The sequence below is a fragment of the Ovis canadensis genome, chromosome 2, assembly GCF_042477335.2.
Source record: "Ovis canadensis isolate MfBH-ARS-UI-01 breed Bighorn chromosome 2, ARS-UI_OviCan_v2, whole genome shotgun sequence".
NCBI classification, from domain to species: Eukaryota; Metazoa; Chordata; class Mammalia; order Artiodactyla; family Bovidae; genus Ovis; species Ovis canadensis.
The window spans coordinates 41,009,998-41,022,573 of NC_091246.1; the positions used below are offsets into that span (position 1 = coordinate 41,009,998).

Genomic DNA, 12,576 nt, shown 5'->3' on the forward strand with positions numbered 1-12,576 from the left:
AATGGCACCCCACTCCAGTACTCTTGCCCGGAAAACCCCATGGACAGAGGAGCCTGGTAGGCTGCAGTCCATGGGTTTGGGAACAGTCAGACATGACTGAGCAACTTCCCTTTCACTTTTCACTTTTATGCATTGGAGAAGGAAATGGCAGCCCACTCCAGTGTTCTTGCCTGGAGTATCCCGGGGACGGCGGAGCCTGGTGGGCTGCCGTCTATGGGGTCGCACAGAGTGGGACACGATTGAAGTGACTTAGTAGTAGCAGTATATATACATTACAATTTCTTCATTTATCCATTAAAGGACATGATCATTGCAGATTTGATTTGCATTTCCCTGATGATTAATGATATAGAGCATTTTTTAAGGTACCTATTGGTCATCTGTATGTCTTCTCTAGAAAAATGTTTATTCAGATCTTTACCTTATTTTTAAATGCTTTTTTTCAGTTATTGAGTTTATGAGTTCTACATGTTTTCGGTATTAACACTTTATCTGATATATGATTTGCAAATATTTTCTTTTTTTGGTAGATTGACTTTTCATTTTGTTGATGGCTTCCTTTGTTGTGCAGAAGCTTTTTAGTTTGATGTAGTCCCACTTGTTTATCTTTCCTTTTGTTGTTTTTGCCATTGGTGTCAGATTTTTAAAAAATCATCAAGACCCATGTTAAGAAACTTCCTGCCCATATTTTCTCTCTTTTTTTTTAAAATTTTAAAATCTTTTTTCTTACATGCGTTCCCAAACATGAAAAAAATATGGAATGCTTCACGAATTTGCGTGTCATCCTTGCGCAGGGGCCATGCTATTCTCTGTATCATTCCAAATTTAGTATATGTGCTGCCTAAGCGAGCCTGCCCATGGTTTCTTCTAGTAATTTTATAGTTTCAGGTCTTATTTTTAGATCCTAAATTCATTTTGTGTTAATTTTTGTATATGATATAATATAGTAGTTCAGTATCATTCTTTCGCATGTGGCTATCCATTTTTCCCAGCACCATTTTTGAAGAGAATGTCCTTTCTCTTGGTCACAAACTGAATAATTGCCCATGTATGTGTGGATTTAATTATGAACCCTCTATTTTGTTTTACTGATCTGTGTGCCTTTTATGCAAATATTATATTGTTTTAATTATAATAGCTTTGTAATATTGTTTAAAATCAGGGAGCATGATATCTCCAGCTTTGTTCTTTTTCAAGATTGCTTGGATATTTGGTGTCTTTTGTAGTTTCATACAAATTTTAGGATTATTTGTTTCCAAACCTGTGAAGAATTTTATTAGAATTTTGATAGGAAATTTCACTGAGTCTATAGATTACATTGGGTATACAGACATTTAACAATATTAATTTTCCCAATTCATGAGCATAGAATATCTTTCCATTTATTTGTGCTTTCTTCAGTTTCTTTCATTAATGTTTTATAGTTTTCAATATGCACGTCTTTCACATCCTGAAATTCATTCCTAGGTATTTTTTCCTTAAGATGCAGTTTTAAATGAGATAGTTTTCTTAATTTCTCTTCCTGATAATTTATTATTAGTATATAGAAACTCAATAGATTTTTGTGTATTGATTTTATATCATGCAACTTAATTCATTTATTAGTTCCAGTAGTGCATTTTATGGAGTTCCACACATGTATATATATTATATATGGACTTCCCTGGTGGCTCAGATGGTAAAGAAACTGCCTGCAATGCAAGGGACCAGAGTTCAATCCCTGGGTCTGGAAGATCCCTTGGAGAAGGGAATGGCTTCCCACTCTAGTATTCTTGCCTGGAGAATTCCATGGACAGAGGAGCCTGACAATCTACAGTATATATATAATATCATGTCGTCTGCAAATAGTGATAGTTTTACTTTTTCCTTTCCAGTTTGGATGCCTTTTATTTCTTTTTCTTGCCTAATTGCTCTGATTAAGACCCCCAATACTATATTGAATAGAAGCAGTGAGTGTGAACATCCTTGTCTTATTTTTGATCTTAGAGGAAAAAGTCTCAATTTTTACTGTTGAGTGTGCTATTAGCTGTGCACTTGTTATATATGGCCCTACATATGTTGAAGTACATTTCCTTTATACCTATTTTACTGAGAGATTTTATCATACATGGATGTTGAATTTTCCCAAAGGCTTTTTTTTAATACCTATTGAGATGATTATATTATTTTTATCTTTCATCTTAATGATGTGTATCAAATTGACTGTGATGTTGAAATATCTTTGCATCCCTGGAATAAATCCCATTTGGTCATGTTGTGTAATTCTTTTAATGTACTGTTGCATGTGTTTTGCTATTAATTTGTTAAGGATTTTTGCATCTATGTTCATCAGGGATATTGGCTTGTAATCTCTCTCTTTTTTGGTATACTTGTCTGGTTTTGGCATCAGAGTAATGTTGACTTCATGAAACGTGTTAGGAAGAATTACTCCCTTTCTATTTAAAAAGATTGAGAAAGATTGGTATTATCAATGATTCAATTCTTCTTTAAATGCTTGGTACAAACCAACAGTAAAGCAATCTGGTCCTGGACTTTCATTTGTTGGAAGGTTTTTGACTATAGATTCTGTCTCCTTACTAGTAAATTATCTGTTCAGATTTTCAATTTCATCATGACTCAGTCTTGGCAAGTTGTATGTTTCTAAGAATTTATTGTTTTTAATCATTTTTTTCCAATTTGTTTATATATAATTGTAGTAATCTCTTATGAATATTTCTGTTTCTGTGGTATCAGTTGTAACATCTCTTCTTTCATTTTTGATTTAATTTATTTGAATTCTCTTTCTTTCTTGGTGAGTCTAACTAAAGTTTGTCAGTTTTGTTCACCTTTTCAAAGAGTCAACTCTTAGTTTCATTGATCTTTTAACTTGTCTTTTTAGTCTTCATTTCTGCTCTAATCTTTACTTCCTTTCTTCTACTAACTTTGAGCTTCACTTGTTCTTCTTTTTATGTTTTTTATGTTGTATGTTTTTTATGATGTCTCAAGGCCATGTTCAAAAGAACATTCCTGGTATAAGGAAGCAAAGTGACAAGCTCAAACTCTAAATCCCTCTTGAAACATTCAATTTGAACCCAGGTTGTGAGTGTCAGCCATGAGCCTCATATTAGCTCATGCTAACTTTATCAACAGATTAATTGCTTCTAAGTTTGTTAGTTCTCATGGTTCTGCCATTGCATTAGTATGAACAGAGATACTTACCTTTTCTAATGAAAAACAGTGCTGGCATCAAAGGTGTCACCTAAGGAACTTTCAAAAATGATTTCTCTCTATTGACTTTTATTGCCTAGGCTATCATTAGTCTTTTCTTTCCACATAGTTGATAGAAGCCTGAATAGTAGCCATTTCTCAGATGACAGCCAGAGGAGATATTTGTAATTTGGCACTAGCTTTGATGGAGATAGTCTAGGATTTATGGTTTTGGTGAGTGGAAACAAACCAAGATAAAATTAAGATATTGTAGCTTTGGGAACAAAGATATTTTTGCTCAGTTTTCTTGGACAGTTAATTTGTATTTGGCAGATTGTTCTCAAAGTAACGGTGATGAATAGAAATAACTTTACACTGAATGACCTTTCGGGGAGCATATTCCTCTTAATGTCTCAATTTATAGGGCCTGGGATCTACAGAATTTGGTAACATAGACATAAGCAGAGATGTTCTGCTGAGTACTCAATGTTCTTTTTACATAGGCATCATTTTTCTTGACGTTAAAGTGCATCAACTCTCTGGTCTAATGAGTCTACATATGCAAGGAGGTGAGAGTATTACTATGTTTTTGGATGGGCAAGCTGAAGTACAATAACTCAACATCTCTCTAATTGTCAGAATTAGGGCCATGTGTAATTTTGAAATCTCCTGAATTCTGGCTTGCCCATGGTACCTGAGCTGACTATTTCTTTGCATTTTCTGAACTAGACAAAGTCTCTGAGTTGTCATAGCAATAGAAAATTGAATATCCAAGGTCAATGCTTCAGAGTTCTTTGGAAGAGGGCTTTAATTCTTCGTCATAATGTGTCAATGAGGAGCCAGGTGAATTTGAATAATCTTAGGTGCATATGCCCATGCTCAGCTGACTCTTGAAACATTTGACAAGGGTAGAAATTTATCTAAGGGGATTCTTATGAGCTTTATGTCATTTTCTTATAGCATATTCATATCTTCATCAGCCTTTCACTCTCCAAGTTTCAAGTCCAGGAAAACAGGCTTTTATTTCTGCCTGGTGAGATTCCATGTAGGAAAAATGATAGTCACTGCTTCTGCTTTGGACAACTTTTCTGTTTTCATGGAACTCTGGTCAACTGATTTAAACTAAAACTTCTTCTGTTTCCTTATATTCTACCACCCAGTTGGCTGTCCTTGGGTTCTCTGGTTGAAACACTATGGGCACTAATGTAAATCTTGAGATATTAGTTTGAAAATGTTATGTTTTTAAAGCTTCTGGGGTCATTGGTATATAATTTCCCCTTATTCTTCACACTACTAGGAAGTTGGAAAGAAACAAGAGTGTTTTGATGAACACAGAAAATCCCTGTGATGACTCCAAAGCTCACAGTTTGTCATGAAGCTTACTCTATATTAATTTTCTCACCTTTGTAGAATTGACTAGTTGTCTTATGGTTTTCAGTCTTTAAGAAAATATTATATTAGAGGCTAATGAATAAATTAGGAGTGATAGTAATTATTCATATTAGTTATGAATATGTGTCCTTCATATTTGCTATGAAAACTGTCCCTTCCAAATTCATATTTTGAAATCTAATCCCCCAAGGTAATGATATTAGGAGGTGTGGGGGTGGTCTTTGGGAGGTGGGGGAGGTCTTTAGGAGGTGATTAGGTTATGAGGGCAAAGTTCTTATAAATGAGATTAATAACCTTATGAAAGAGGTCCGATAGAGTTCCTTCACCCTTTCTATTATATAAGAACACCACTGGCAAGAAGGTACTCTCTATGAACCAGAAAGCAGATCCTCACCAGACACAGAGTCTGAAGGTGTCTTCATTTTGGACTTCCTAGCCTCCAGGACCATGAGTAATAAATTTCTTTTTTATAAACTACCCAGCCTATGGTATTCTAAAATAGTAGCCTGAATGGACTAAAGCAGATTTCTAAAAGATTATATTTTTAAGACTAAGATTTGGGGGCAAAAAAGATAGACTCTGAATAATTTTTTTCCAAAATGAAGAAGTGTTTGTTTATAAATCATTAAATATTTGGGAAGAAAGGGGTAAGCTGATGATAAAGAATGGTAATGTGGCTAAACAATGCAGACAAATAATGTGATGACTTAAGAAAAATCATGCCCTTTAAAATAAAATTCCTGGAAAGGATAATACAAGTAAATTTCCAAAGTGTTATTTTGGTTAAAAACAACACAACTTTTCAGCACACATTTCAACCAATAAGTCAAATAAATATGTTCAATAAATGTCAGACTTTTTCAATGTTGTTCCATGTATTGAGAAGAAAACAGAACAAATGTAAGTTATTGGAGAAGCTTCCATTCAAATTGAAGAGGCATGATACATTATGTGCAACAGTTAAAGCAAAACACAGAGAGTAGGTGAGGTCCAGGGTTCCACTGGGCAAAACAATTCTCAAGCACTATTAGTGTTTCATACATGGAAAGGTGAAATCAATAAGGATTTCTTTTATCATGACAGCTCCATTGGAGGAGATAGGAAAAATCATCTTTATGATTATGGAGCTTTCCAGTTCTTACAGTTATCCTATACTTAACTCAAGTGAATGAAAAACTAAAGATTTCTATTGTGTTCAAATATTTGAAGTGGAGTGATCTTGAAAAGCTTTCTATTATTTCCAGAGTATGTTTATTTAGTGTTAATTCAAAGGATAGAGGAGAAGGGCAACAGGATGGAGGGAGACCTGGAGAAATGCAGGAAGAAAAAAAAGAACTTTTAAACATCCTATAGGAATTTTCTGTTTGTTTGACTTTAATAATGAGATAGAATTTACTCTAATAGCAAGTCAAAGGATAATTTTCACTCTGCCATTTCTGTACACGTACTGGAAAAGGTCCGTTTTCATTCCAATCCCTAAGAAAGGCAATGCCAAAGAATGTTCAAACTATCGCACAATTGCACTCATCTCACATGCTAGTAAAGTAATGCTCAAAATTCTTCAAGCCAGGCTTCAGCAATACATGAACCATGAACTTCCAGATGTTTAAGCCGGTTTTAGAAAAGGCAGAGGAACCAGAGATCAAATTGCCAACATCCGCTGGATCATGGAAAAAGCAAGAGAGTTCCAGAAAACATCTACTTCTGCTTTATTGACTATGCCAAAGCCTTTGACTGTGTGGATCACAATAATCTGTGGAAAATTCAAGAGATGGGAATACCAGACCATCTGCCCTGCCTCTTGAGAAACCTATATGCAGGTCAGGAAGCAGCAGTCAGATCTGGACATGGTACAACAGACTGGTTCCAAATAGGAAAAAGAGTACGTCAAGGCTGTATACTGTCACCCTGCTTATTTAACTTATATGCAGAGTACATCATTAGAAATGCTGGACTGGAAGAAGCACAAGCTGGAATCAAGATTGCTGGGAGAAATATCAATAACCTCAGATATGCAGATGACACCACCCTTTTGGCAGAAAGTGAAGAAGAACTAAAGAGCTTCTTGGTGAAAATGAAAGAGGAGAGTGAAAAGTTGGCATAAAGCTCAACATTCAGAAAACGAAGATCATGGCATCCAGTCCCATCACTTCATGGCAAATAGATGGGGAAACAGTGGAAACAGTGGCTGACTTTATTTTTGGGGACTCCAAAATCACTCCAGGTGGTGACTGTGGCCGTGAAATTAAAAGATGCTTAATCCTTGGAAGGAAACTTATGACCAACCTTTGCTAAGTCGCTTCAGTTGTGTCTGACTCTGTGCGACACCATAGACGGCAGCCCACCAGGCTCCCCCATCGCTGGGATTCTCCAGGCAAGAACACTGGAGTGGGTTGCCATTTCCTTCTCCAATATGACCAACCTAGACAGCATATTAAAAAGCAGAGATACTACTTTTCCAACAAAGGTCTGTCTAGTCAAGGCTATGATTTTTCCAGTAGTCATGTATGGATGTGAGAGTTAGATGGTGAAGAAAGCTGAGTGCTGAAGAATTGAGGCTTTTGAACTATGGTGTTGGAGAAGACTCTTGACAGTCCCTTGGACTGCAAGTAGATCCAACCAGTCCATCCTAAAGGAGATCAGTCCTGAATGTTCATTGGAGGGACTGATGCTGAAGCTGAAGCTCCAATATTTTGGCCACCTGATGCAAAGAGCTGACTCATTGGAAAAGACCCTGAGGCTGGGAAAGATTGAAGGCAGGAGGAGAAGAAGATGGAAGAGGATGAGATGGTTGCATGGCATCATCGACTCAATGGAGATGAGTTTGAGTAAACTCTGGGAGTTGGTGATGGAGAGGGAGGCCTAGCATGCTGTGGTCCACGGGGTTGCGAAGAGTCAGACACAACTAAGTGACTGAACTGAACTGAACTACTGTGTAAATAACCTGCATTCCTTACACGTATTACAGTCAAATGTGGTTAAAGAAACAGCATCAGCTAGTTCACAGAGAGCTGTCCAAGGCATTTTTTTAATGAAACCTTTTCAGAGCATCCCTCCTATACTTCCTCCTATTGTCTACTTGACCTTCAAAAAGAAAAAATGAATCTTTTAATCAGATGTTCAGAACTGTGTGGTTTCATAGACAGCACATCTTCACTAGATCTACTTTAGCTCTAGAACCTATACTTCATTAAAGTTGTGCTGCTTTCATATTTTTCACTTTATTAGCAGCAATTAATTTTCTACACATCTATTATTGGTTGGAGAAGGAAATGGCAATCCACTCCAGTATTCTTGCCTGGAGAATCCCATGGACGGAGAAGCCTAGTAGGTTACAGTCCACGGGGTTGCAAAGAGTCAGACACGGCTGAGCGACTTCACCTAAAATTACTGGTCTATAGGCCCCCATCTGCCTGAAAGGAAAGACTGTTTCACACATGATTTGAGGTTCTGTCTTAACCTTGTATGCTAAAGATTACATGATGCTTTTTCTAAACATGCTATTTAGGTCCTTTGCCACCATTTCTCTTTAGGGAAAATGTCGGATGAGGTGGTGTTTTACTCTCAAAGACTGTTGGTGCAGTGGAACATGTCCCAATAGTACAGACAGCTCAGGTTCAATTTTACAGATCTGAAAGTAATTCATTTAAAGCAGGGACTTACTCATGTATGAACCACTTGACTTTTAAAACCATCTGGCTTATAGTTTCAGAAATAACGCAGCAGCCTTTCAATTGTCCCCTCATCTCCCATTCTGGGAGAGGCCATTCCATTTCATTTCAGAAATGGCAAAATCTTGATTGACTGCCAAGTATCAGCTTTCAGTGCATTTTTGATACTTCCATTTACACACCCTCCCAAGGATCAAGGTAGTATGTGGAAAAGCTTATGGTGTCTTTGCTCTGGCTTTGGTGTTAAAGCAAATGAAGTTGCTGTAAAATATATAATCGCACAACTTGGGATACTACAATATTATTTCCTCCAGTTTTAAAACTGGGCAAAATACAGCACAAATTCTTCAGATAGCTTATTGACTTCTGGATCAATATTGACTTCTCTCTCTCTTTTTGTTACATATGTGCTTATTTTTCTGTTTAGCCTTTACTATTTGTTCTGGCTTTGGCTGTGTAGCTTTTGGTGGGATAAAATTATTTCAGTTTATCATCAAACTATGCAGAGAAAAACCTTGTGCTGCCTTTTGGAATTATACACAAGAAAGTATTAGGGCTATAGCAGAATATATTCATATTTTTAAAAATGTCCCAATGTGTACTTAGTGATTGTTTTTATAATCCTAGTTTATGTAGAGAGCTTATAATTAGCTACACTAAAATGTAGTAGACAAGAGAAATAAAACATCTGCTTAATTTAAGATTTGTTTTTGATGATGGTTATGTAGGTAACATTCCCCTCTAGGATGCAAGTTTCCTGGAATTACATTGTTACTCTTGTTTCTTGCATTTCTTGAATATTTCTGTACACCTATCAAACTGAACCACTTCTTTTTTTCCCCTAGATATTTGCACACTTTCCTGTTTTTGCAATCTTTTCTGTTTTCTTGTGTTTCTCTTACTTCAGTTAACTGTTCTAAAAGAACTACTTCTTATCACCTCATGTCCAAATTCTGTCCTTCCCTTTTCTGTATTCTAAACCACTGCTTCTTTCTGTGGACCAGACATTGCAAATTTTTTCTTTGACCTCCTATAGCACTTACTTTCCATCTCTTTAATTTTTAAATTAATTAATTAATTTTTAATTTTAATTGGATGCTAATTACTTAGTAATATGGTGGTGGTTTTTGCCATACATTCACATGAATCAGCTATGGGTGTACAAGTGTTTCCCATCTTGAGCCCCTCTCCCACCTCCCTCCCCATCCCATCCTTCAGGGTCATCCCAGTGCACCAGCCCTGAATACTCATGCACTGAACCTGGACTGGTGATCTCTTTCACATATGAGAATATACATGTTTCAATGCTATTCTCTCAAATCATCCCACCTTCACCTTCTCCCACAGAGTCCAAAAGTCTGTTCTTTACATCTGTGTCTCTTTTGGTGTCTCACATATAGGGTCATCATTACCATCTTTCTAAATTCCATATATATGCATTAACTTACTGCATTGGTGTTTTTCTTTCTGACTTACTTTGCTCTGTATAATAGGCTCCAGTTTCATCCACCTCATTAGAACTGATTCAAATGCATTCTTTTTAATAGCTGAGTATATTCCATTGTGTATATGTATCACAGCTTTCAGATCAGGTCATCTGTTGATGGGCATCTATGTTGCTTCCATGTCCTGGCTATTGTAAACAGTGCTGTGATGAACATTGGGGTATACGTGTCTCTTTCAATTCTGGTTTCCTCGGTGTGTATGCCCAGCAGTGGGATTTCTGGGTCATATGGCAGTTCTATTTGCATTTTTTTAAGGAATCTCCACACTGTTTTCCATAGTGGCTGTACTAGTTTGCATTCACACCAACAGCGTTAGAGGATTCCTTTTTCTATGCACCCTCTCCAGCGTTTATTGTTTGTAGACTTTGTGATAGCAGCCATTCTGACCGGTGTGAGATGGTACCTCACTGTGGTTTTGATTTACATTCTCTGATAATGAGTGATGTTGAGCATCTTTTCGTGTGTTTGTTCACCATCTGTATGTCTTCTTTGGAGAAATGTCTGTTTAGTTCTTTGGCCCCCTCCCCCCCCTTTTTTTTGTACTTTAAAATAACAATTTATTATTTTTTAAAAATTTTTATTTTTTTTTAAAGAGACACCTTATCTTCGACAAAGGAGGTAAGAATATACAATGGATTAAAGACAATCTCTTTAACAAGCAGTGCTGGGAAAACTGGTCAACCACTTGTAAAAGAATGAAACTAGAACACTTTCTAACACCATACACAAAAATAAACTCAAAGTGGATTAAAGACCTAAACATAAGACCAGAAACTATAAAACTCCTAGAGGAGAACATAGGCAAAACACTCTCCGACATAAATCACAGCAGGATCCTCTATGGCTCATTTTTTTTATTGAGTCTCTTATTTTTCTGGAATTGAGCTTCAGGAGTTGTATATTTTTGAGATTAATTTTATGTCAGTTACTTTATTTGCTATTATTTTCTCCCATTTGGAAGGCTGTCTTTTCACCTTGCTTATAGTTTCCTTCATTGTGCAAAAGCTTTTAAGTTTAATTAGATCCCATTTGTTTATTTTTGCTTTTATTTCCATTACAATGGGAGGTGGGTCATAGAGGATCCTGCTATGATTTATGTCAGAGAGTGTTTTGCCTATGTTTTCCTCTAAGCGTTTTATAGTTTCTGGTCTTACATTTAGATCTTTGATGAATTTTAAGTTTATTTTGTGTGTGTGGTGTTAGAAAGTGTCCTTGTTTCATTCTTTTACAATTGGTTGACCGGTTTTCCGAGCACCACTTGTTAAAGAGATTGTCTTTTATCCATTGTATATTCTTGTTTCCTTTGGAGGTGTCCAAGGAGTGTGGATTTATCTCTGGCCTTTCTATTTTGTTCCATTGGTCTATATTTCTGTCTTTGCACCAGTACCATACTGTACTTGATGACTGTAACTTTGTAGTATAGTCTGAAGTCAGGCAGGTTGATTCCTCCAGTTCCATTCCTCTTTCTCAAGATGGCTTTGGCTAGTAGAGATTTTTTGTATTTCCATGCAAATTGTGAAATTACTTGTTCTAGTTCTCTGAAAAATACCGTTGCATACTCATTTTCACTATATTGATTCTTCCGATCCATGAACATGGTATATTTCTCCGTCTATTTGTATCCTCTTTGATTTCTTTCATCAGTGTTTTATAGTTTTCTATATATAGGTCTTTAGTTTCTTTAGGTAGATATATTCCTAAGTATTTTATTCTTTTCGTTGCAATGGTGAATGGAATTGTTTCCTTAATTTCTTTTTCTACTTTCTCCTTATTAGTGTATAGGAATGCAAGGGATTTCTGTGTGTTGATTTTATATCCTGCAACTTTACTATATTCATTGATTAGCTCTAGTAATTTTCAGTCATGCTGTCTATGGGGATGCACAGAATTGGACACGACTGAAGCGACTTAGCAGCAGCAGCAGCAACCTGCTCGGTTATTGTGCGTGTGTGCTCAGTCACTCAGTTGTGTCCAACTCTTTGTGATTCCATGGACTGTAGTACACCAGGCTCCTCCATCCATGGGATTCTCCAGGCAAGAATACTGGAGTGGGTTGCCATTTCCTTCTCCAGGGGATCTTTCTGATCCAGGGGTCGAACCCAGGTCTTCCGCATTGCAGGCAGATGCTTTAAACTGTTAGTCACCAGGGAAACTTTCTGGAGGGTTTTAATCATAAATGAATATTGAATTTTGTCAAAGGCTTTATATGCATCTATTGAGATAATCATATGGTTTTTATCTTTCAATTTGTTAATGTGGTGTATCACATCGATTGATTTTAGAATATTGAAGAATCCTTGCATCCCTGGGATAAAGCCCACTTGGTCATGATGTACGATCTTTTCAATATGTCGTTGGATTCTGTTTGCTATAATTCTGTTAAAGATTTTTGCATCTATGTTCATCAGTGATATTGGCCTGTTCAGTTCAGTTGCTCAGTCGTGTCTGAGTCTTTGCAACCCCACGAATAGCAGCACGCCAGGCCTCCCTGTCCATCACCAACTCCCGGAGTTCACTCAGACTCACATCCATTGAGTCAGTGATGCCATCCAGCCATCTCATCCTCTGGTGTCCCCTTTTCCTCCTGCCCCCAATCCCTCCCAGCATCAGAGTCTTTTCCAATGAGTCAACTCATTGCATGAGGTGTCTGAAGTACTGGAGCTTCAGCTTTAGCATCATTCCTTCCAAAGAAATCCCAGGGCTGATCTCCTTCAGAATGGACTGGTTGGATCTCCTTGCTGTCCAAGGGACTCTCAAGAGTCTTCTCCAACACCACAGTTCAAAAGCATCAATTCTTCAGCGCTCAGCCTTCTTCACAATCC

At 36.9% G+C, this 12,576-nt stretch overlaps 1 pseudogene; it reads right to left on the minus strand.

Annotated features, from left to right (window-relative positions):
* Positions 1-749: 749 nt before the first annotated feature.
* On the minus strand, positions 750-849 carry LOC138434812 (U6 spliceosomal RNA; annotated as a pseudogene).
* Between the last annotated feature and the right edge of the window lie 11,727 nt (positions 850-12,576).